The sequence below is a fragment of the Stegodyphus dumicola genome, chromosome 2, assembly GCF_044657685.1.
Source record: "Stegodyphus dumicola isolate Sdum_Otavi_A_Nest chromosome 2, ASM4465768v1".
NCBI lineage: Eukaryota > Metazoa > Arthropoda > Arachnida > Araneae > Eresidae > Stegodyphus > Stegodyphus dumicola.
In genome coordinates this window covers 144,621,103-144,645,645 of record NC_140769.1, presented here as the reverse complement: position 1 = coordinate 144,645,645, position 24,543 = coordinate 144,621,103, and the positions used below count along the sequence as shown (strand labels likewise).

General features: G+C 34.9%; 1 long non-coding RNA gene across 1 annotated transcript; it reads right to left on the bottom strand.

The window, feature by feature from the left end:
- Positions 1-10,183: 10,183 nt before the first annotated feature.
- Positions 10,184-24,032, bottom strand: LOC146998590 (uncharacterized). Its single transcript, XR_015039569.1, has 2 exons — positions 23,942-24,032; positions 10,184-17,665 (listed from the first exon to the last, which is right to left on the bottom strand). It is a non-coding gene; the product is annotated as an uncharacterized LOC146998590 (long non-coding RNA).
- Between the last annotated feature and the right edge of the window lie 511 nt (positions 24,033-24,543).

The window sequence follows — 24,543 nt, the reverse complement described above, 5'->3', positions numbered from 1 at the left end:
GCAGACGACACTGCGATCCTGGCACAAAGTGCATTTATTGGTCCAGCAGTACAACAACTTCAGAATCACATACATGCACTAGAGACCTGGCTCACCCAGTGGAAGGTCGCTGTTAATATTGATAAAACCAAGGCCATCCTCTTCACCAGAAAAACAAAGATTAAGAAAAATCTACAGCTCTATGGTACCACCATTCCCTGGGCCAAGCAAGTCCTATACCTTGGGGTGATCCTCAACAATACTCTTACATGGTCCCCACACATCACTTCTATTATCCAAAAGTTCCGGGTTCGTAAAGCACAACTCAACCCCTTAATAGCTCGGAACAGTGTATTATCTATAGACAACAAGTTACTTATTTACAAGTCCATTCTCAGACCATTACTATGTTATGCTAGCCCTATCTGGGCTCACACGCGTAAAACCAACAGAGGTAGGCTACAGGCCTGTCAGAATCTAGTACTCAGGCAAATCACTAATGCAGAGTGGTACATCAGGAACAACAGAATTCATGAAGAGCTGGGGATGACACAGCTAAGATCATTTTATTATAAGCTTGCCAAAAGCTTTCACAGTAGACAACAAAACATTAACAACACATGTATAAAAATCTGTGATTATGACTACAATGATCTCAGGCACATTGATCGCCCCCTTGCCCAGCTCAATGTTTACATTATGTAATTCGTTCCTGATATGTTTACCATTTCTTGTCCACAACCCACCTCTGTTTTCATGTATTTTATTGCTCATTTTCTTCTTATGTATCCTTTCCAACTGCTTATATTGTATTTATTACTTTTCATATTTATATTCTGCATCATGTACTTTATAAATTATCCAGACTACTAACTTACTTGTTTACTTACCATGTATTTGTAGTCACAGCTCGACAGCTTCCCTGGGCCTCTATCTTTACAGCAATTTTGTCCTACAAAATTTATTCAAAGAAATAAATTAGGATTTAAAATTTAAAAAAAAAAAAAAAAACAAATAAACAAATAAATTCCTCATATCATTTTGGCCACTAGTTAAATGCTCTATTTGAAAGTTTCAAAATCATACAATAAAATGGAACCAAACTATTCTACAAGGGGTAAGACCTCTGGCCTAGGCACCCTGGTGTTGCAAACACCGCTCTACTGGGGAGGAATTAGGTCCGGCGGGCATGTGGAAGTATAGAAATAGTTAAGGGTCGCCGGGTTAGGCCCGTGAATTGCTTGTTAATTTATAAAATTTTTAGAAAGAAGTCCTAGTCAAGCAGACACCTCCGCTTTGGCTTCCTAGGAAAGATGTTATAAGTTCTATCAAGAACGCTCCTAGGTCGCTTAGCTGAGCTGGGCTCAGCTGGATCATAAGCAGGAAGTGAATGCAAGACTGGGTTTTCGATCTGTGTTAATCTATTAAAGAATTTGGCCGAATTTTGCCTGAAAAAGGCGTCAAGGGGAAGAATTTTGAGATCGTTATGAAGCACTTCATTACGGACGAAATAATGAGCATTTGTCAGGATACGAAGCGTGACGCTCTGGAATACTTGGATTTTCTTCAGATGGCTATTGGCAGCAGTTGACCATACGACAGCTGCATAGGTCAGGATTGGAAGGATGGTACTTTTATACAGTAGGATCTTGTTATTGAGGGAGAGGTTGCTTGTTCTTTTGAGGAGAGACATCAGTTGGGTTCTTGTTGTTCTTGCTTTTGAAATGGCATAGTTGATGTGGGTATTCCAGAGCAGCTTCGCATCTAGATATACTCCCAGATATTTGTAGGATTCCACCCAGGGTACATTTTCTTCAAATAATCTGAGTGGAGGGAGTTGACTATGGACATTCCTCTTTCTGGAAAAGAAAACTGTGGCGGCACTTTTTGCGACATTAATTTTGATTTTCCAGGTAATGAGCCAGGACTCCAAGTCTGTTAAATACAGCTGTAGGTGATTGAGAGTGGCATGTAATGTTGAGTGCTGTGAAATGATGGCTGTGTCGTCTGCATAGAGTGCTAGATCGAAACTCGGTGTTTGTGGTATGTCATTTACATACAAGTTGAAGAGCGTAGCGCTAAGAATTCCTCCCTGAGGCACCCCAGCCAGGATAGGGCGAGGAGAAGAGACAGAATATTTAACTTTAACAGAAAAGGTACGATTAGTGAGGTAAGAGTGCATTATGTGCACAAAATTAGCCGAAATTTCAAGTCGCATGAGCTTGAATAAAATTCCGATATGCCAACATCTGTCGAAAGCCTTTGCTACGTCTAAGTAAACGATAGCTGTAGGCTTTCCACTGCGAGATCCTGTATGAATGATATCAACTACCCTCAGTAGCTGGGCCTGAGTTGAGTGTTTAGCACGAAAGCCGAATTGCTGAGGAATAATAATGTTTCGGTTTCGGCAGAAATCATTCAGGTATCTAAGCAGTATAGCTTCGTAAATTTTACTAAGTGAAGACAGAAGGCTGATCGGCCTATAATTTTGAGGGACCTTTGGGTCCATTCCAGGTTTTAGAATAGGAATGACTAATGCATTCTTCCAGCTATGAGGATAATATTTTAGCCTTAGCATTGAATTTATCAAAACTGCTAGGTAAAATATGAATTTTACTGGTAAATTTTTAATCATGCGATTAGAAATCCTATCCAGGCCAGGTGCTTTCGCAGGGGTGAGATTTTTGACAAAAGCAGAAATCTCAGTCATTGTTGTGGTGATGGGTTCCTCAGAATTTGTATCTGAGGAGAGAAATTCTTCAACTTGGTGTTGGACTTCATGCGTGTGCTCTGCACAGGAATCGAACATGAGTCCAGTGTTAGGTGAAAATTGTGTTTGAAGGCTGTCTGCTATGCGTTCAGCCTTTTCGGTGTCTGTTAATGCCATCCGGTCGTTGACCGTGCCCATTAGGGGGGGAATGTCGTGTTTTGGTTTGCGAAGCCGTGCGCTAGCAACCCAGAGGCTATTATCAGAAGTCTTTAAGGACTTAAGATAGTTTGCGTATTTTTCGTCTGTGTATTTCTTAATGTCAGACTTGATCTCATTCTGGATCCTTCGCAGTTGCGCTCGAAAGTTTTCCAAACGTGTATTTTGCCAGTCTCTGCGAAGGCGGTTTTTAATTTTGATTTTATCTTTAATGTGATCAGGTAATTTATAATAATTTTGCCTGAATTTGGGTTTGGAAGCAGCTGTAAATGCACTTCCTAGGGTTTGGTTGAGCCTGTCAATGGCTAAATCAACCTCCTGATTATCGTGAATTTTGATAGGGGGAGAATACCATTTTCCAAGACATACCGAAAGTTGTCCCAATTTGTGGAGACTTGCGCCGGTAAATTTCTGTTAATTTTGGATGTATTAAGGGTGAGGTGAACCGGATAATGGTCAGAGGACAATTCCGGAATCACTTCGATCGAATAATCTACTGGAATATTTTTAAATAAGGCCAGATCAATAATGGAAGGAGCACCTAACCCCCCAGGAAACTGGTAATGGGTAGGTGTGTTTGGCGCAATAATTTGGATACGGGCGTCCTGAGCCCAAATTTTGAGTTTGTCGCCATAGTTGTTGGCAGTGACACAATCCCAACTTCTATGACGGGCATTTAAATCTCCTGCGATAATCAGGTTGTTTGCAACACCACTTAATTTTCTGAGATCAGAGATAAATGCAGGTCCCTGTCTCGGAGGCATATAGCAGGACGCTACTGCTATTGGGGGACAATTTGGAATATGAATTTGTACTATAGTCGCTTCTAAGGCCTCCAGTGGTGGCGTGGGTATCCTAGAATGTTTTAGGGAGCGTTTTACATAAATGCTAGTACCGCCACTAGCACGAACAGTGTCACTGATGCATACCTCTCTGTCGTTTCGGTAGCAGAAATAATTCGCGATGTTCGCGCTAAGTCCCTCAACCAGATATGTCTCCTGAACGAGGAAGAGGTCCATGTGATGCTCATTAATAAAATCCCGGACTTCGTGAATCTTCTTCTTGATTCCATTGGCATTCCAGTAGGAGATCAGGAGAGTATCTTCACTAGTTGCACAGTTGAATTTGAAGCCTTTAGTTTAGGAGGCCACAGTATGCCTCGTAAATATAAAATGCTCTCTCAGGCCCCGTGGAGACATTTCGGAGCCTAGGGAGAGCATTTCTAAAAGCTTCAAGGAGGATCTTGTGTTCAATTCCAAACTCCGAGGCAATTTGGAAAACGCTCCGGAGAGTGTCTGTGCAACTGCCATCATCTACAGTTGGGGCTGGAGCCTGGGCCGGTGGTGCTGGCTGGAGGAGAGGACTCTGCTTCTGTGCTGGTTTCGAAGCTTGCTTCAACGCAGATGTTTGCTTCTGTTCCTTAGTAGATGATGGTAGTCCGGGATTTTTCCGTCCGGAAACGACATCACTAAATGAGGGATCCGTGCTGCTAAGTGGAGCTTTAACCGGAGCCGGTACAAATTTTGAAATCCCGCTATCCGATCTAATAGGGGGGTTTTATTTTTATTTGCTGGGTTACGGGGACAGTGAAACCAGTTGGCTGCGTGCCGCCCAAGGCAGTTCGCGCAGGTGTTGGCTTCCTCCCGGTCTTTGGTGCATTGGTACGCGTAATGCGGGCCGGCGCACCTCAGACACCGGATTGGCAGTGTGCACACTGCGGAACTATGGAAGAAGCCTTGGCAGCGCCAACACTGGCTCGGCCCCTTCTTCCCAATATGTTTTTCGAATTTAATCTCAATGTCGAACATTGAAGTCTCCTCAAAGATGTCATAGACATTTAAGGAAGGATTTAATTGTACTAAAAATAATGGCATAGGATAGCGGGACCTGTGCCTACGGAGTTGCGTTACATTGATAACAGAATAACCTAGGAGTTGTAGTTCAGCCTTGATTTTATCTGCTTTTGCAGAGTTGGGTAAGCCGCGTAGTATTGCCTTTACGGGCCGATCCTGCTTTAGATTAAACGATTTATATTCGGCGCCCTGGTTATTTAAAATTTGGGCCACCGAACGATAATCTTCTTCGGTCTGCATTTCAATGCGCAGAAACTTACCCTTCATCCTACAGATGGCCGTAGGCACAGTAGCCTGTACTAAAGACGTCAGAAATTCAAAATCTTTGGGCTCTACAAAGAAGAATGGGATTTTTCTCTTTGAATTCTTAGAGCTTTCAGTAGGGGGGGGAAGTACCGTCGCCGGGTTGCTCCGCGAGATCACTTTTCTCTTCCACCCTAACCGCAGGTTGGGTGGGAGGCAATTCCTCCTCTGGTTGTTCACTCCAAAATGGAGGAAGGATATTGTTTGAATCTGGTTTGGAAGGGGAATTCGGCGCACCACGTGCAACAAGATGGCGAGGAGGCCGCTGAAACCCCTCATCGTCAACTTTTCTAATTTTCTTATTTTTAGGAAAATCATTAGTATCTCGCGAATTTAAAGATAATTTTTGAATTTTTTTGGCACTATGGAGGATTTTTTCTGCATTTAACTTTGCAGGTTTTAGGATTTGGCTATTGGATTGATTTTTTTCTGAATTTTGAATTTTATCCGAATTAACATTATTTTTTTCAGAGATAACATCGTTAGATAATTCTTTGGCCGATTTTAGTAATTTTTTTATGCATTCTTCCTCAGTTGGGGGAATGGCAAAGAGAGGCAGATTAAGGCGTTTAGCAAGAGTGGTAAGATTAAAAAGCGTTACCTTAGATTCCTGTTGCACGCACTTGAGGTCGAAGCTTGCAAGAGGAGTAGATCTTCGTGCCCTGGACAAATTCTGCTCCAAGTCTGTAAATCTAGCCTTGAGTAGGTAGAGCTGCTTAATCTGGATAAGTAGATCATCCGGATTTACTTCTTGAACTGGATCGGAGTCAGAGACAGGGAGGTCGTGTCCATCTCGGCGCTGGTATCGGTGAGGTTGCCGGCCATGATTTCCCGCGTCGCTTCGCTGCAGGTGGCTTGTGGGGAGCTCATTGTCGCACGTCCTCACTCAACGAGAGACACCCTGCTAATCTGAACCATAGGAACTCCGAAATTTTTAAATCATTGGCATTGGCTCTACTCAGTTCCAGTCTCCGCGCCATGAAGGAAGAACGTCTCTTCAGCGAGCTGCCATATAATTGCTTTATCACCATCACTACCTGCAATCAAGATCTTCTAGCAAAGTTATCAATCTGTTCGCATAGAATCACATCTCCCGCCGATTTTTAAAATCTGCCTATGAATATTTTCAACGCGTTCATATTTATTATTTGCACTATCCTACACAAGCCACATGCCAATGAGCCTATTAATCTTAAACTCTTTCCTCTCCGCTTTCTGCTTTAGTGTTAGTATTGTGTATAAAAAATTTATAAAAACCAAAAAAAATGTATAAAATATAAAATACAAAAAAATTATAAAACCTAAAAACTTATAAAAAATATTATGATACTTAAGTTTTTATTTTCTCATCTCTATTCCTAAACTTTCTTGAGCCAGTGGCTCCCTCTAGTGTGCATCAAGTAACTCACTTATGCAAAATTTTTTCCTATTTCTGCTCGCTTTTAGAAATTCTGATGAGGAGGTAAATGGTTTTGAACCATAGGCACTCCGTAATTTTCAAATCATTGGCATTGGCAGTTCCAGCCCCCGCGCCATGAAGGAAGGACGTCTCTTCAGCGAGCTGCCATATAATTGCTTATTACCTCCTCTGCTACTACTATCAAGATCTTCAAGCAAAGTTATCAATCTGTTTGCTTAAGAATCACATCTCCCGCAGATTTTAAATCTGCCTAAGAATATTTTCATCGCGATCTCAGTAATTATTTGCACTCTCCAACACAAGCCACATGCCAATGAGCCTATTAATCGTAAACTCTTTCCTATCCACTTTTTGCTTTAGTGTTTGTACTGTGTATAAAAATTATAAAAAACCAAAAAAAAAGTATAAAATATAAAATACAAAAAAATTTTTAAAAACCTAAAAACTTATAAAAAAATTATGAAACTTAAGTTTTTAATTCTCATCTCTATCCCTAAACTTTCTCGAGCCTGTGGCTCCCTCTAGTGTGCATCAAGTAAATCACTTATGCCAAATTTTTCCTGTTTCTGCTCGCTTTTAGTAATTCTGATGTGGAGGTAGATGGTTTTGAACCATAGGAACTCCGAAATTTTTAAATCATTGGCATTCTAGGTACGGCGAGTACGTTTTAGGAACATGCGTACCTGGCGAGTTGGGGGAAACCGCTCTACCCGTACGCATATAAGCAAAATGTACACAGTTAGGACAACGGCTTGAATTTGGCCAATGACAGTCCAGATGAGGGTTTCATTAACTCCGCCCACATGAGTGACGTCATATTTCTGACGTTTGTTTACATTCTACGAAGTGCGTTTTTTGAATGTACATTTAGTTTTTCGGAATAAAAATGTATATATATGCGTATATATTTGTATATAACCGATTTAATGTTTGTTCGGATTATTCTACTGTTCCAATACAAAATTAGGTCTAGTCAGATAGAAGTTACTGATGGCTGGAAGATGCATGTAAAGTGTGGTTTACAAATTATTCTGCATATTGATAATCAGAAACTTTTAAGTGATAATGACTTAAATCATCTACTATATAAAATGTACTTGCGGGAATTAAACCAAGTGAAGTTAATGTTAAGTTAGTGAATCCAAGTGCTATTTTGTGTCAGTAATTAATGCAGTAAATATTTTGAATCAAAATGCCACCAGTAACTATTGCAATGAATTGACATAGTGTGTGTCAAGAAATCCTTAAAATACATTTCACATGTATCTATCTGAATATTTACAACATTAATTGTGCTTTGATTAAGAAATCAATATGCTTTACAGGATTCAATATGCTTTCTTAGAAATAAACTTCATTTCATTATTAGAATGTTGAGAGTATAAAAGATGAAAAAGTGTGTCCACTCTAATGAACATATTGGAATGTAATTTAGCTGTGAAACTACTGAAGTTAAATGATGAACATGTTATTTAATAAGAACTGAATATATTTAAGATATGCTACCAGCTCTGATATTTCATGACTGTTGGATATGCTTATCTATGAAGATTAAATCACTATTAACTGACAAATTATGGTTCTGGTAAAGCATATATCATATTTGGAATCGTAGAAAGGAAGTTCATTGTTTTCTGAAATGTAAAGAAAATAATACTGAATAACTGTAAGTGCTTAGTGTAATAGACCTACTGAAATCTAATTTAGCTATAAAACTGCAAATGCTAAATGATGCTGAACAAAATTTAGTAAGATATACTACCAGTAATGATATTTCAAGACTATCGAAAATGCCTAACAATGAGGTATCATTACCTGTTCTAAGGTGTAACGCTGAATTGAATAAGTATACTTTTATTTCCAGGAAACATACCTTCAAGTGAATTGCTTGAATTAATCAAATTCAATTTAAAAAAATCACTATTAACTGACATTATAGTTCTGATAAAGCATATATAATATTTGGAATTTTCATTGTTTATGCATTCTTAGAAAGGAAGTTCATTGTTTTGTTGAAATGTTAAGAAAATAATAGTGAATAACTGTAAGTGCTTAGTGTAATAGACCTACTGAAATCTAATTTAGTTATAAAACTGCAAATGCTAAATAATGCTGAACATAATTTAACAAGAACTGAATTTAGAAAGATATGTTATGCTATTTCAAGAGTATCGAAAATGCCTAACAATGAGGTATCATTACGTGTTCTAAGGTGTAATGTTGAATTGATTCCAATAAGTATACTTTTATTTCCTGGAAACATACCTTTAAGTGAATTGTGTGAATGTGTGTTTACAGTTCTTTACATCTAGTTAAATACAGTGAAACTTACATAAGCCAAAACTGAATGGATTAAAAAAAATAACTTAAAGTTGTATTTCAAATTTTACATTTTGTCATATTAAAGGATTACCTGGGTTTCCACTGATGGTTGGACTTGATAAAATATGTCTTGAACAGACAAAAAAATTTTTTTTCTTTTGAGAAAAAGCATTTGATATTGATTTTCTTACATTAGTATGTATTTTTAACTGTGAAGTTTGTGCATTTAAAAATTGTAATGACATGCAAATTATTATATTTTCATTTTATTTCCAATTTCATTAAAAGTATTTTTTTACAATTTATTGCCTGATTTTATACATTACATGTATGAGTAATAAATAATTATTGTAAATATGCTATGTAACTTATATTGTGATCTTGATATTGAAACAACTTATATTGTGATCTTGATACTGAAACAACTTATATATTATATATGTACGAGTCATGCATTAACTCATGGCAATTGAAATTGAATTATTAGTAAGAAATTAATGATAATAAGATGCATTGATGTATCTAATAAGATGTATTATTGATGACAGTACATAAAATTAATTAAAACTGTAAGATATATGGTTAAAAGGTACTATTTTATTTTCGGAACCAGATTTTGTATGGATGGATGGATGGATGTATTCGTGTTACGTGTGTGTATGCACACACACTTATACACATGTACATAGGCTCACCAGTGGCAGAGTGGTAAAATCTTTAAACGCTGAATTCGAATCCAGGCAAATTCTTTGGCTTCATGCGTGTTTTCGTGGTTTTCTCCATTTGTAAAGTTTATACCAGCCAGTTTCCTTTAGAAAGTCCTCCACAAAGGCATCCCTTCCCACAGGCAGATAGACCTAGTGTACTTTGCCATACTAAACTAAAATGAAACCCAAACCACTCATGGATACATACATTACATGTCTGAATCCTGTCCCGATAACAGAAAAGTACTGGTTAAAATTGGGCTTTTAAAGATTGTGAAAAGAGTTTTGAATTAAAATCCAGACTATAATTTCATTATCTTGTAATAAATACATTGGACTTAAGATTGCACTGTAACTATTTCATATGAGTTCCACTAAGCTGTCAATAATGCTTTACATTAAGTACTGAAATCAAGATCAGAATGTTATGAATTAGTATTATTGTTCGCATAAGTGCTTCACATTTATAAGTCCATTCTATTATCAATAATTTAATATCCATTCTTAATAAATAAGAACAATATGATACTAATTACTACATTTATTCATTTACAAGTTCTATGAATTGCAATAATTTCCTTTTCCAATATCTTCTTTTACAAAATACTTTCAGTCTATAATTCCTTTTTTAAATGTTAATTTCTCTTCATCATAAGTAAAATATATGCACACATTATTGATGAAAAATTATTTAATTAAAATTTTCAAAGTATATGTTACAAAAAACAAACATATTGACATCTATAACATATTTATTAAAACTTGCCAATGCCAATGATTTGAAAATTACGGAGTGCCTATGGTTCAAAAATTAAAACTTATTTATTTACTACACTGAAATAATCAAATTCTCAGATTAATAGATAAAGTTTGAAAAGCAGGGGTCTAAGAAATCGTGTAACATTTATTTTACATAAGAATGACTGTATATATGTTACGGTGAAACACCGAAATCTGGAGAATGTCGACATTCACAGGTGAATGTCAACATTCACATAGTCGCTTGGTGTATGTCCGAAATATTTTGCAAATACTCTTATTTCTGACTTACACCGGTAAATGTCGACATTCACCATGTGCCAATTGTGAATGTTGAACATATAAGAATATTATATTTTCTTCCGTAATTCAGTCTCGAAAAAACGCACTTGAGACTTAAAATAGGAACTTAAAACACACAGTACATTCAAAATGAGAAAGGAAAATAATAGAAGTTAAAAACTTTATAAATTATGTGATTCCAATCTTATTTATTGCAACAACATAAACTATTATTACCCTTTGAATTGCACAAGAGGTCCTTGCTTTTACAACTGCATTTATTTATGGAACACTTTCTTTTGCAATGACAGCATGTACATATACTCATCTCTTTTTGACCTACACCAGAGCATATCTGTGATTGTCGACATACACCGGTGAGGGTCTGAAAGTACAAGAATGTAGTGCAATATTCAATCTTTCACCAACGCATTTGGTGAATGTTGACATTCTCCAATTTCGGTCTTTCACGGTAACATATACATAATGATAACAAGTTATCTTTTATTCAGACATTTCATGCTGAACTGTTTTTATTGCATTCGAGTTTTAAAACTAAGTATTTTTAATGATTTTTCTACTACTGTTTCAAAATTCTGATTTTTTATGCCAGTCAGAAATGATTTTCTTCGAGTATACAGAATTAAATTATTTATTTCTGGATTAGTCATCGAGTAATTTAAAATATAATACTTAGTACTATTACAAAATTTAAGAACTCCAACTTTTAACATGCTGCTTTTTATCACATAAAATAATTAACCAAAATGTAAACTTGTAATATTGAAAAATTTCTCAAGTAAAATTATTGCCACTACATAATTTCAGCACGAACTAAATATTACAGTATATAAAAGAATACAGTGTATTGCCTGTAAAATTAATGATACTTACAGATTAACACAACCAGCTTAACTCAATTTGGATTTAACACATGAAAATGTAAAAATTATTCATTGGGTGCAATGGTTTTCACAACTTTTCTTAAATAGATATCCAAATTATTGATATCTATCATAAGTTGGCTAAGATTATCAAATTATGAAAAGAAAACATACTTTAGAATTTGAAATATAAATTTTAATTATTAAATTAGGAAATAAAGCATGTTCATCTCCAAATCTTTCTGTAATTGGTTTGCCCTATTCTTTTCCCCAAGCGGTTTGTTTTTGCTTGGAAAAAAAATTAAATAATTTGAGACTCGGCATTACACAAACTTCAGCAGCATCGGCTATCTACCAAATGCATTTCCTTTTTCTTTCTTTTAGAAATTTTGTATTCCTGTAGAATTTCCACTGTAGTTTTTTCCATTGTTGGTAAATTCCAAAGAGCATATTTTAAAATTAAGGCAAAAAATATCATAATTTGTTCATAAAAAATGTTGAAACTTGAAATACAACACAAAGAATGTATACAAAAATGGCAACATTGTTCTATTAAAGGATTGTTATGAGCATGGTTGCTAGAGTTTGGCACATTTTAAAAATTTGACGAGTTCTACTGAGGTGGTTGCAAGTAATAAATTAATTGCATTGTAATATGTGCATTTTTACTGCTAGAATATAAAATTTTTGCTTATAATAAATATCTGAATATGCTAATTATTTATTTGCCCTCTTATGTAATTTTGATAAATTAGACACTATTCATTTTACATCAGTAATCTTCAGACTAATTTTAAATTTAGTTTCAGTGTGAATTTCTTTTCTTCTCTGCTTTCTTATGTTTAAATTGACATCATGTAAAGCAACATAAAAAATAAAACTATTAAAAAATATATGAAAAGCAAACAAATGAACAGATATGAAAATTTATCAGTTCAGTTTCATAGATATTCCGTACAATAAATACCTAAGTTAATTAATAGGTGAAACTAATGAAACGTACAACTTCACATACAGGATCTGTCAGAAAAATACATAGAAACTTTAATAGATGATATCTATATATTGGTTTCTAAGTTGAATTATCTTTATAATATGTAGTATGATATTTCCTTAACATGTTCGTACTCTCGCATATATGTAATATATGACAGTGAATCAAAATGGATTTGGAGGACTCTGAGGGATGTTGTGTAGTACAAGAAATCGGTTAGGCTAGAGGTCCTTCATCAAAAAATTATGGCAGAATGTGCAGCAGTCGCCTCAGACACATCGACTAAACATTGTTCAAATAGCTGCTCAGTATTGTGCTATAACTCTAGCTGTTAATGGCTACCGCTGTGACTGAGCAATCTAAGTAACTGTACAGGTACATATTCATAAATATTTTTATTAAACCTAGCATAGCCTCTGATATGTATGATTTAATTATAATTAAATTCAATACTAAAGCACAAGAATTTTTGGCTAATCTTTGGAATATGGTAACAGGTAGTTTGGCGACATTTTGGTAAGGTGATAAATGTTACTAGCTAGGACTTTAGCAGTGTACATGGATAAAGTCAATGCCATTTTTGTGTAATTCTGGAATGTTTTTTTAAGTGAAAATAGGTCGACGTGTACATGGATACCGTGTATGTGCAATTCTTAAAAACGCGGCAAGCGATTCTGCACTTTTTCCCAGTTTCACACCTAATCTTTGTCATGATTAAGCACTTTTGTTCCATAAAAGTTCTAGCATAAGCGTAATTCGGCTAGCAGATTGTTGGAAAAAAATGTTGAGTTTAAAAAAAAAAAAAAAAAAAAAGCATTTACTTTGTGAAAACGAAATGGCGTCCCCCCCCAAAAAAACTAGCAGGTTGCTGTAGCAGAGTTGGTCGCCAAATTTTCACCAAGTTACCATAATCCGAAGATTAACCGAATTTTCTTTTATTATTAAAGCGTGTACATTTTTTTGATAAGCCGTTTATAAATATAGATGAATTTTAGTTTAATAGAACCGAGGCCAGACCACCAGCACCTGAGTGGTAAAGTCACTGAATACTAGATATTTAGCCCAGGGTTCCAATTGGGTTCCGAATGCATGGGTGCTTTCATGGTTTTCCTCAAGTGTAATGTGTTTAAGAGCCAGTTTCCCTTTGAAAGTCTTCCATACAAGCATCCCTCCTGTTAAAAGCAGATAGCACTCGAGTGCTTTGCATAATTAAATAAACCAAACCAAACCGAGGGCAAAAAAATCACTAAATCAAGGGCACTAAATCATGCTACTTGGCCGGTCAAAGGGATAATGTAAGAACCTAAAACAGTATTAAAATTAATACACTGCAATTTTGTGGATGCCAATTGCCTCATATTTAGCACACATTTCTAATTAGCATCTATGTTCCCCAAAGCCTTTTATCATTTGAGCAAAGGATCTTTTGTCAAACTTGTGACTATCATACATTTTTCTGTAAACTTTAATTTAAAACTGTGTAACTTCACGTTCCCTTAAGTCAAGGATGAATATTCCATAACATGTGAAGAAAACATATATTTATTTTCTCATATGTCGAGCCTTTTTCAGTATTATACTCAAATATAAGACTTCATACTATATTTAAGGTTTATATATATATATCAATAAACCAGAGCCTGATCTTTACATTAAAAAAAAAATCACATCACAGGAAACGAAATTTGAAATTAACACTACATGATATTCAAATTTATATAATTTTAATTTCAGCTTCAACATTATTCATTTCCTAGATTAAATCTTAACATGGACTATTTAGATATGTCCTACACTTCCTTCCCTACAAAAAAAGGGGCCCACCAGCGTTAATCGGTTAAGTCGCTGAACACTGGTAGTTCGGTCTGAGGTTCGAATCCCGCGAACAGGCTGGCTGCATGGATGTTTTCATGGTTTTCCCCATGTATACAAGCCAGTTTCCCTTAGAAAGTCCTTCATGAAGGCATCCCTCTGCTTAGGCAGATAGCCCTCAAGCTATAAATTGCTATAAATCACATAAACCAAATCAAACCCTGAAAAAAGTTAGGAACAGATTATCATTTTAACACAATAAACTTTTTCTTTGTGATCACTTCTGAAACACTACTTCTCCTCAATATACAAATTCTGGTACTGAACATCTTCTTTTTGAAATGACAAGATTTACACAAAATTAAAATCATGTAGAACTGCTGGTGGTCATCGTAGAGAGGGTTCACTGTATTTATTAAAGGTCAGAAATTTATTCAACTATTTCTAAAAATGCAAATTAATCAACAAAATCTGGTATTAAGTACTTTGTAAGCATAATTAATAACAACTTCCGAGTTTAATTTAGTATGTATGATTACAGTTTATTACATTAACGAATGTCATTTGCTTGACAGATATGAAGAATTTCTTTTGAGGAGCTGTTTTTCTTGGAGGGTTGGTTTAGTTTGTTTGATTATGGAAAGCATACAAGGTCTATGTGGGAGGGATGTCTTTGTGGAGGATTTTCTAAGGGAAAACTCTCATATCCATGTTACGCATAGGAAAACCAGGTAAGTGCTCATGTAGCCAGCCTGTCCAACTGAAATCAAACTCAGATCAAACTATCAGCGTTCCAGTCACTTTACCACTCAGCCGCTGTTGGGCTGTGTGGGGAGGGCCATGAAGGTTAGGTTATTTAATTACGGGAAAGCCTCGAAGGTTAACTGCCAAAGGGGAGGGATGCCTTCGTGGAGGACTTTCTAAGGGAAACTGGCTCGTATACATGTTACACATGGGGAAAACCACAAAAATGCCCATGCTGCCAGCCCACTCACGGGATTCAAACCTCGGACCGAATTACCAATTTTCAGCGACTTTACCGCTCGCGCTGTTGGGCTCGAGGGCCATGAAGGAAAATAATTACATGCACTGAAAACTGAATTTTAAACTAAATGTATAAAGAAAGCAATGGAAATTCACTTATCAACAGTAGTTCTTATGAAATTAAAATACTGCTTAAAATAAATTTATAAAGCTATTGAATGAAAATTTTCTGTTAACATATATCAGACATGTGTAAGGAGTAACAGATTAATTATTTCTAATATTATTAAGTAATTTTCTTATAAAGGAATTAAAAAATAAAAACAAACAAAAGCTTCTTTAGAGAAATTATTCTACTATTAAAAATCAGATACTACTGGAATTAACATCTCACTTTATCGAAAATTAAATAAATTCATTTTTAATTGATAAATCAAGTTGTGCAGAAATATTAAATATGAATACATTAATCTTAATTATTTAAAAAAACTGAATGTGAAGATGAGAAAAATTAAGAGAAAAGAGCTTTGTAGACTATTTGCTAGGAAATCTGACATTCTGAAAAATGAATACATGCATACACACACACTCACTCATATTTATATGCATAAAACACACACATATTGATAGATATAATTCACATATGATTAATTATATATTGAAAATATATGTATGTGAGCATGCGTGTGTATACACACTCACGCATATAGTGAGAAATTTTGTAATGTTTGAGACATAAATTTATATTCTTTCTGGAACAGTAAGGAAATAATACTTTAAAGAAAATTTTAAAAAAAGTGTCACTAGAACAAATTTACGTTGCAAAGTAAAAATGTTTTTCATTCAAACAACGCACTTCGTAACGCCGAATAACAGAATGTAAACAAACGTCAGAAATGTGACATCACTCATGTGGGCGGAGTTAATGGTGACCCTTATCTGGATTGTCATTGGCCAAACTTAAGATTGTTGTCCTAGCAGTGTACATTTTGCTTATATGCTACCCGTACGACGTCGGACGGCTAGCTCAAACATGGTAAAAATGCTAAACGTACGACTGGTTGCGCAGAGACCATCTGCGCATGAACATGCCACAAGCGTCTAGCCCCTCAGACGCTAGTTTCCTCCCGGTTCCTCCCTGAACATCTGCGCAGATTACTGCGCATGTCGTCATTTCCCTGAAGGCGCGTCGTATTTACTGTTATTTACTCTTACTGTTTGCACTGCTGTGGTAAAGTGTGATTGATGATGCAGTTCTCTTTTTTTATTTTGCTTCGATTATTATATCTTCCGCATAAAATCAAGAAAAACTGCCTATTTCATGGCCAAGTACTTCTGTTTCCCCAGAAGGTATTTTTGATTCTGAATCGAATCAAAATCAGGAAGGTGTAATCCTGTGTGATAATTCTGATTGTGTTGTGAGTGATAAGGTTCATTGTGCAAATGATTTTAGTATAGCTGAGAGTGATTTTGTTTGCCGTGATTGTTTAAAACTTTCAACTATAGATACGATTTGAAACGCCATGCATATGTACAATAATACTACATTAATTAAGTCTCTGAAAACCAAGTTCTAATAGTATGGTTGATTGTGCAAATAATTTTAGTGTGGCTGAGAGTAATTTTGTATGTTCTGATTGCTTAAAAACGTACCATAATAAATGCAGTTTGAAACGCCATACCAACACATTACACTCTAATAATACTACATTAATGATTTTTTAAAAAGTGGTCAATCACCAAACTACAAATGTGAGGACTGCCATCTGAAATTTAGTGACCTAAAAAATTGGAAATATCATCAAAATAAAATTCATACTTCTAACAGGTAATTATGTGTGTCCTGTATGTTATGCTAATTTTTAAAAGCGAGAAATAATATTTCATTTCAATAATGTTCATGATGTTGATTTGAATCATACTGAACTAGAATTTAATTCATTTAATGATTTTTTGGCATGGAAGGCAGAAATTGAAAATAGTACAAAGTCAAAATTTCTTATGGAGTAAGCATATTTAATATACATGGTGTAATGCCACTGTTCAGAAAATTTTATATCAGAAAGTAAAGGTTTGTGTCATTTAAAAACCTTTGGTAGCAATAAAATAAATACATATTGTGCAGCTGCATTAAAAGTAACAGAACATACAGATGGCAAATGTGTAGTGTCATATCAGAAAATACATACTGGGCATCGGAATGATTTAGGTCACTTATTTTTAACAACAGATGAAATAAAAAATATTGCATCAAAGATAGCAGCAAAAATTTCTCTGGATAATATTTTAGATGAAATTAGAAATTCTCTATGAGATGCCCGGCTTGAGAGGTTTCCTTTTCTTACAAAACAAGATTTACATAACATCAAAAAATCTTTCAATTTGTCTTCTAATTCTGTTAAACATGAAAATGATTGGGTTTGTGTAGATACACGGGTACCTGAAATGCAAAATTCTGAACATCAATGCATTTCATTTTATAAAACCCAGGGATCAACATAGCATGAATGAATATTGTACACAATATTAATTTCTAAAAGGAAATGATTTTCTTTTGATAATGATGACAGAAGCACAAAGAGAGATAGTGAAAAAATTTAGTTCTGACTTGTATATGTATTGATGGTACACATGGAGTTAATGCATACAGATTTGAACTCATAACTTAACGTACAATAAATGATTTGCACCAAGGATTCCTGTGTGCATTTTTAATTTCTAATCGATGTGACCAACCTGTGCTATCAATTTTTTTTTCATGCATTAAAGAAAAAGTTGGGCAAATACAACCACAAATATTTATGTCTGATATGGCTGAATATTTTTTTAATGCTTGGAAGTCTGAAATGGGTTTACTACAGAAACATCTTTTTTGTGCATGGCATAGTGATAGAACCCGGAGAAACAATTTTTTAAAAAAAATCAATGGTGTTGAAAAACAGGCAAAAACATATAAAATTATTACTGTATTTGATGGCATATAAGACGCACCCTTATTTACATGGCCACACACAAGGAAAAAAGTTTCAATAGCATGGTTTCTTTTAGTTCTCACGTTTCATAAAAGCCAAATAAACAATTATTGAATGCAATTACCTTCACGTATAAGACTGTGTCCTTCACGTATAAGACGCAGGTAACTTTTTAGAGACCAAATTTAGGAAAAAAAGTGCATTTTATATGCCGTCAAATACGGTAGGTCTCACTTAGAAGAACAAGACATTCATACTTTTCATACACTGAAAGAAGCAGCAATAAAATTACTTGAAGAAGATCCGGACATTATTGAATTTGCAAATTACTTTGAAACATATTATTAACAAAATACAGCTAGCTGGGCATACTGTTTTAGACTTCACAGTGGTGTTAACACAAACATGCACATCGAACGAATACACCGAACATTAAAATATATTTACCTTCATGGAAAAAATGTTAAGAGATTGGATAACACTATACATGGTATTATGAGATTTGCAAGAGATAAAATGATTCATCGCTTAATTACAGCAAATAAAGGTAAATTAACAAGTAAGATTTGGAATTTAAGAATCAAACATAAAACAAATGAAACACTGTTTATATGTAGTTGAGAATGGGTGGTCTGTTTCATCAACACATAATACAGAAATATACACTATACATGAAAGTAACAAAACTTGTACATGTCACATACAGTGCACTGATATGCATTCATTGATATATATGCAGCTGTATTGATTCATCAGTTTGTAGAGGCATTAGGCATTTTTTTGGAAGCAGGTAAGATGAAAAATATGCAATGCCTTTGCCAGGAATCAAACCACGGACCTCTGGATACACATCACACCATGAAGACATGCCGAGAAGGTGGGAGAAATACTTTATATACTCCTCCTTTTAAAGGGCGACTGAGGTTTTTAGGGGAATTAATCGCCAAATCCTGGGTGTGGAGAACAATCATCTAACACCCTTTTAGTTCGGGTGCCACTGTACAGACATTAGAATTTTACTTTGGAAGCAAGAGAGAATGAAAAATTAGCAATGCCTTCGCCGGGAATCGAACTGCGGACCTCTGGAATATGCGCCCAGTGTGCAGATCACCACTCCAAGAAGGCGGGAGAAATACCTTATAAGTTATGTAGATGATGTGAAAGCACACTAGAAATACTGCTACTTGTTAAATACATTACTGACATCAGCACACTAGAAATACTGCTACTTATACTACAACTACAATACATAATGAATTATCCACTTATTATAGATGATAAAAATGAATTTTGAATTAAGTAGCCAAAAAAAAAAAAAATCACAGACCCTCTCACTGGAACACAAAGAATGAACTAAATCAAACATGTTTAGAATAAGTAGATTCATTAAAATCTGACAAACAATGTGACGTGTTAGACAGGATTCTAAAATCAGCACCACTACAACTAGATAATATATGATATGTTAAATGCACAAGAAATACAGGTAAAAGTATATTTTAGGGTGCCCCTCGGCGATTTTTGCTGGTACATGGATACCGATTTTGTGCAATTCTTTGACTCGTTAATTTTGGCTTGCGAAGCGGCGATTTTTGCCGAAAATAACAAGACAAACAATTGCAGAAACTCGGTATCCATGTACACATCGACTTATTTTCACTTAAAAAAAATCCTTGAATTGCATAAAAATGGCATTGCGCACTCCACTCCTTTGACACGTCGACCTATTTTCACTTAAAAATAATTCCTCGAATTGCTCAAAAATTGAGTACATGGATAAAGTTAAAAGAGTGGCATTGCGCACTCTTTTAACTTTATCCATGTACACATCGACCTATTTTCACTTGATAAAAAATCCCAGAATTGCACAAACTTGCATTGCGCTCTCCCTTTACTTTGTCCACGTACACATCGATATATTTTCACTTAAAAAGTCAAAGGAGTACCAAATTCTACAATATAGGCAAACAAAAAAGACATAATCTCAATAAAATACATTTTAAACCAAACAATAAAATAACATAAAAAAGGAAAAACATGTTATACATTTAAGCACTACCAAAAGCAAATATTCGCTTACCATGATTTTCGAATTCGCTTCGTACACCCAGAGCCACGTAAAAATCAAAATATCAATCATACTCAAATGACTTTTTTCAAACCAAGTACTCTTTCTGATCGAACGCTTCACATAGTGACCATCTGAACCTTTCTTCCTACAAACTCATTCACATCCATCTAAGCGGTGTTTACGTTCGACTAGACGCATATCCTTCCTACAGGGTGATCAGCGAATAAGCCCTGATTTCAAAATTAAATAACTCTACAACAAAAATCGATAGAATTATGCGGTAAACTGTACGTTTATTAGAAAAACTGTAAAAATGGTGTACAAAAGTTTATAAAATTTAGTTATGAAAATCGCTAACAGATGGCGCTGTAATCGCAATGACCTAACAATAGCCTTTAAAATGTGCTTCGAAGTCGAAAGTGATCAGTACAACTGTTGGCTAGTGAAAAGACGCTAGCGTAGAAAGTGAAATAATGTATTTCATTGAACAATGTGTATTTTGGTTCTGGAATTTCGCCCATTAGAACACAGTCCTATGGCAACACGTTGCAGATTTCAAAACCGATTCAATGTTCCAGTTGGACCCGATGCGAAAAACATTCTCATGCTCTTTACGAAATTCGAATGGACTGGCAGCATGGCTAATGATCGAAAGGGAAACGTTGGGCCTAAGCAAACTATAGTCACTGCTGAAAATGCAACCAAAGCTTCTGGATTTGTTCAGCAAAATCCTAGGAAAAGCATCAGAGACAGGTTTGAACGGGCACACAAAAAAATATTTAAAAATAGCGTACGGCTGTTTCCATACAAAATCCAAAGTCATCAGGCCATACCCATGAAAGCTGTGCAACAAAAGGTTGACTTTGCGAATCAGATTCTAACAATGATCAACAACGACAGATTTGATGGGAGCTGCATCTGGTTCACAGATGAAGCACATTTTCATTTGAATGGAATCGTTAATAAACAAAACTGGAGCTTTTGGTGTACTGAAAATCCTCATTGTGTGAAGAAAAAGCACTGCATTCGCCTAAAGTTATAACATGGGCTGTGGTATGCACCAGAGGCATTATCGGACCCTTTTTCATATGAGAAACGATAACTACTGAACGTTACGTTACAATTTTAGAACAATTTGTCAGCACTCAACTAGTGTTGGAGGGTCGACCAGGTATCGACTGGTTCCTGCAAGATGGGGCTCGACCACATCGAACAAATAAAGCTTTTCACTTTCTTCATGAATACTTTGAGAATAGAGTAATTGCGTTAGATTATCCTCAATTTACTGACACAGGAATAGCTTGGCCTCCATATTCTCCCGATCTGAGTCCATGTGACTTCTTTCTGTGGGGCGCATTGAAAGACACTGTCTATCGAAACAATCCTGCTACTCTAGATGAGCTTGAATCGTTCATTGGTGTTGCATGTTATTCCATTTCCGTCGAGACATTGCAAGACGTGATGTCAAATTTCATTGTTCATTTACGCCACCTCATTGTTTCGAATGGTGAACATTTTGAAAAAATTCTATTTTGATTGCAAGGGCTGCTTTATTTTTTTAATTATTTTTTTTTGACTCCTTTCAGAAATAATTTTCAATGCAGAGCGCCATCTGTTAACGATTTTCGTAACTAAATTTTCTAAACTTTTGTACACTATTTTTACAGTTTTGCTAATAAATGTACAGTTTACCACATAATTCTATCGATTTTTGTTGTAGAGATATTTAATTTTGAAATCAGGGCTTATTCGCTGATCACCCTGTACATACAGGACACTTATAATGGCTACTAAGTAAACCTTCATTTACACACTAGTCAATTAAAGCTCTTTTCCCCTTTTGCTCCAAATCGTACAGAAACTTCAAATTAATCTTACTACATTTGGCCATTCTACCGTCTAAACACACACCACAAAAACGCTTACAAAACATCCCACGATTAAAAATTTCCCAGAATCATGCATGTACCCGATTACGTCACAATAGGATTTCCATAACATTCAACTATTCAGGCTACCATAAATGAAACAACAACTTGGCGATAAATCAAACAACAACTTCGCCAAAATACAAGGGGTACCTTAAAGTCTACTCTACCCGAAATACATTTCCCAACTGCTAATAAAGATATTCCATCTAATAAAAATATAATACCCAAAAGATTCTCAAATACAAAACGAAAAGGAAACTGACAAAAACTTCTACAATAACTTCACAGAATGAAGACAATAATACAATCCTAAAAATTATTTTGGATCACAAAAATTTTACACATAATTCCACTGAAGAAACTTAATACATCTATTGAAAAATATATATTTTAACAATAGTCATTAGTACCTATTCACAATTCCTTTTGTTCATTTTTATCATCTAAAACATCTTTCAACTGCCTGTAAGTGTTTTATATGTGTCAGATGATATTTTTTTCTTATTTATATAATACTATCTCTTTCTTTAGAACTTCTCTTTAATAATAAGATAATTCCAACTCTAATCCTTAAAATGATCAGGAACAGATGTAGAAGGTCAGAACAGGGTTTTGAACCTTTATCTCAGGTCCTCGTGACAGGCTGATATATTCTGTGATTAATGAGTAAGTCTATTTTTGTTCATCCTTCTTGCATTACTGTCTTTCTTCCCCCCCCCAAGTGCAACAATACCAAATATTGTCCATACAATCAATCATTCATTGACTTTTAAAGTGTTCAGTCAATAGATTATTACCAAACATTTTTAATGTAGATAAATATATTTTGGTGAAACTGATTCGATCCCAAATTTGAACGGTAAGCAATATTTTCTACTATTCAATATTTGTCCAAATTTGAACAGTAAGCAATATTTTCTACTATTCAATACTTGCTATTTAATATTTGTCAAGTTTTTTATTTTCTAATTATTCAACCCCATGTACATTCACATGTTGTGCACTGGCCATTTTATTATGTGTAGAATTGTTTAAAACTAATTGAACATGGTAATAAACTCATAACAGTTTTGTGAATTGCCACATGCTGCTAGATTTTTATTTTGGGGTTTTAATTATTAATAACATTAAATAATAGAAACCTTAAGTTTTTTTTTAATACTAACTAGCTTTACATACCTGGTTTGCACCTTTAATAAGGCTTACTTGTACATTATGTAAACTTGTATTTTATGCCAATCAGTCCCCCTCCCCACACATGTTGATGTCAGCCTTTATTTGTATTCCTTACATTTTACAGCAATAATTCATAAGTGTGTCTTATGGATATCTGAGGTATGAAGGAATATGTGAAGAACACGTTCTCCCCCCCCCTTCGTTGCCGAATTTTGAAAACGTTTGAAATTGGTTTTTATGTATTCATATTGCATACATTTTAAAGCAAGAATCTTATGTACATCTGTTTCTTCCTTATATGAAAAAACATAAAAACATGTTTTGCACGCCAAATCTTAAAAAATCGCTTCTTAAATAACATCTTCGATACAAAAGTAATAAGCTCCTAAGTTTTGATATCTGTATCTCTTAATAGCTTCGGGCGATGATCTGTACGTGAATAAATGAATAAATCAGAAATTCTTCCTTTATGTATAGATTTATAATAAAACATCTAAACAAATAAATATATATACCAATTAAAAAGAAAACTATTTCAGAAAAACTAATAAAATTAATTAATTTACATTCAGTAATGCCCACCAAGTTCGTAACGTTTTAAACGCGTGGCGTTTTAAAAAAATCGGCTTTGACCACGCTCAGTTCCTTGGAGTAAACACGCTGCGCGTGAATCTGCGCAAACGATCAAGGAGGAATCAGGAGGATACTAGACAAGCGCCTAGACATAGGGTTCTCATCTATCCCAGAGCTCCCCACTCTCGGTTGCTCGCCAGACGTCACTTCCGTTTCAGAAGATGTAAATAAGTTGGGGGGGGTTGAACCAAAGCTAACGTGGTTGTCGTCTTTCTCAGAGCCGTATTATGCCATGCAGCTCTTAAATATCGTGTGCCCTCAAAATATACATTTTTAAATGGTTAATAAAGTAGTGTTTTTTACTTCTGTTGTTATATTGTTACCTATAATATTAAGCAGATAAGTTTTTATGAGTAACATTATAATGAAATAATATATTTCGAATGATATATTTTTTTTTAATATTTACCATTCGGAAGATGTTAGGTGTTACATCCAATAAGTGATTTCAGTAAAATAAAGATTATTATCATTTTATTGGCTCTGTGAGATGACTGAGAAGTTTTATGCACTCCCAAAGTCACCAAAATTAACA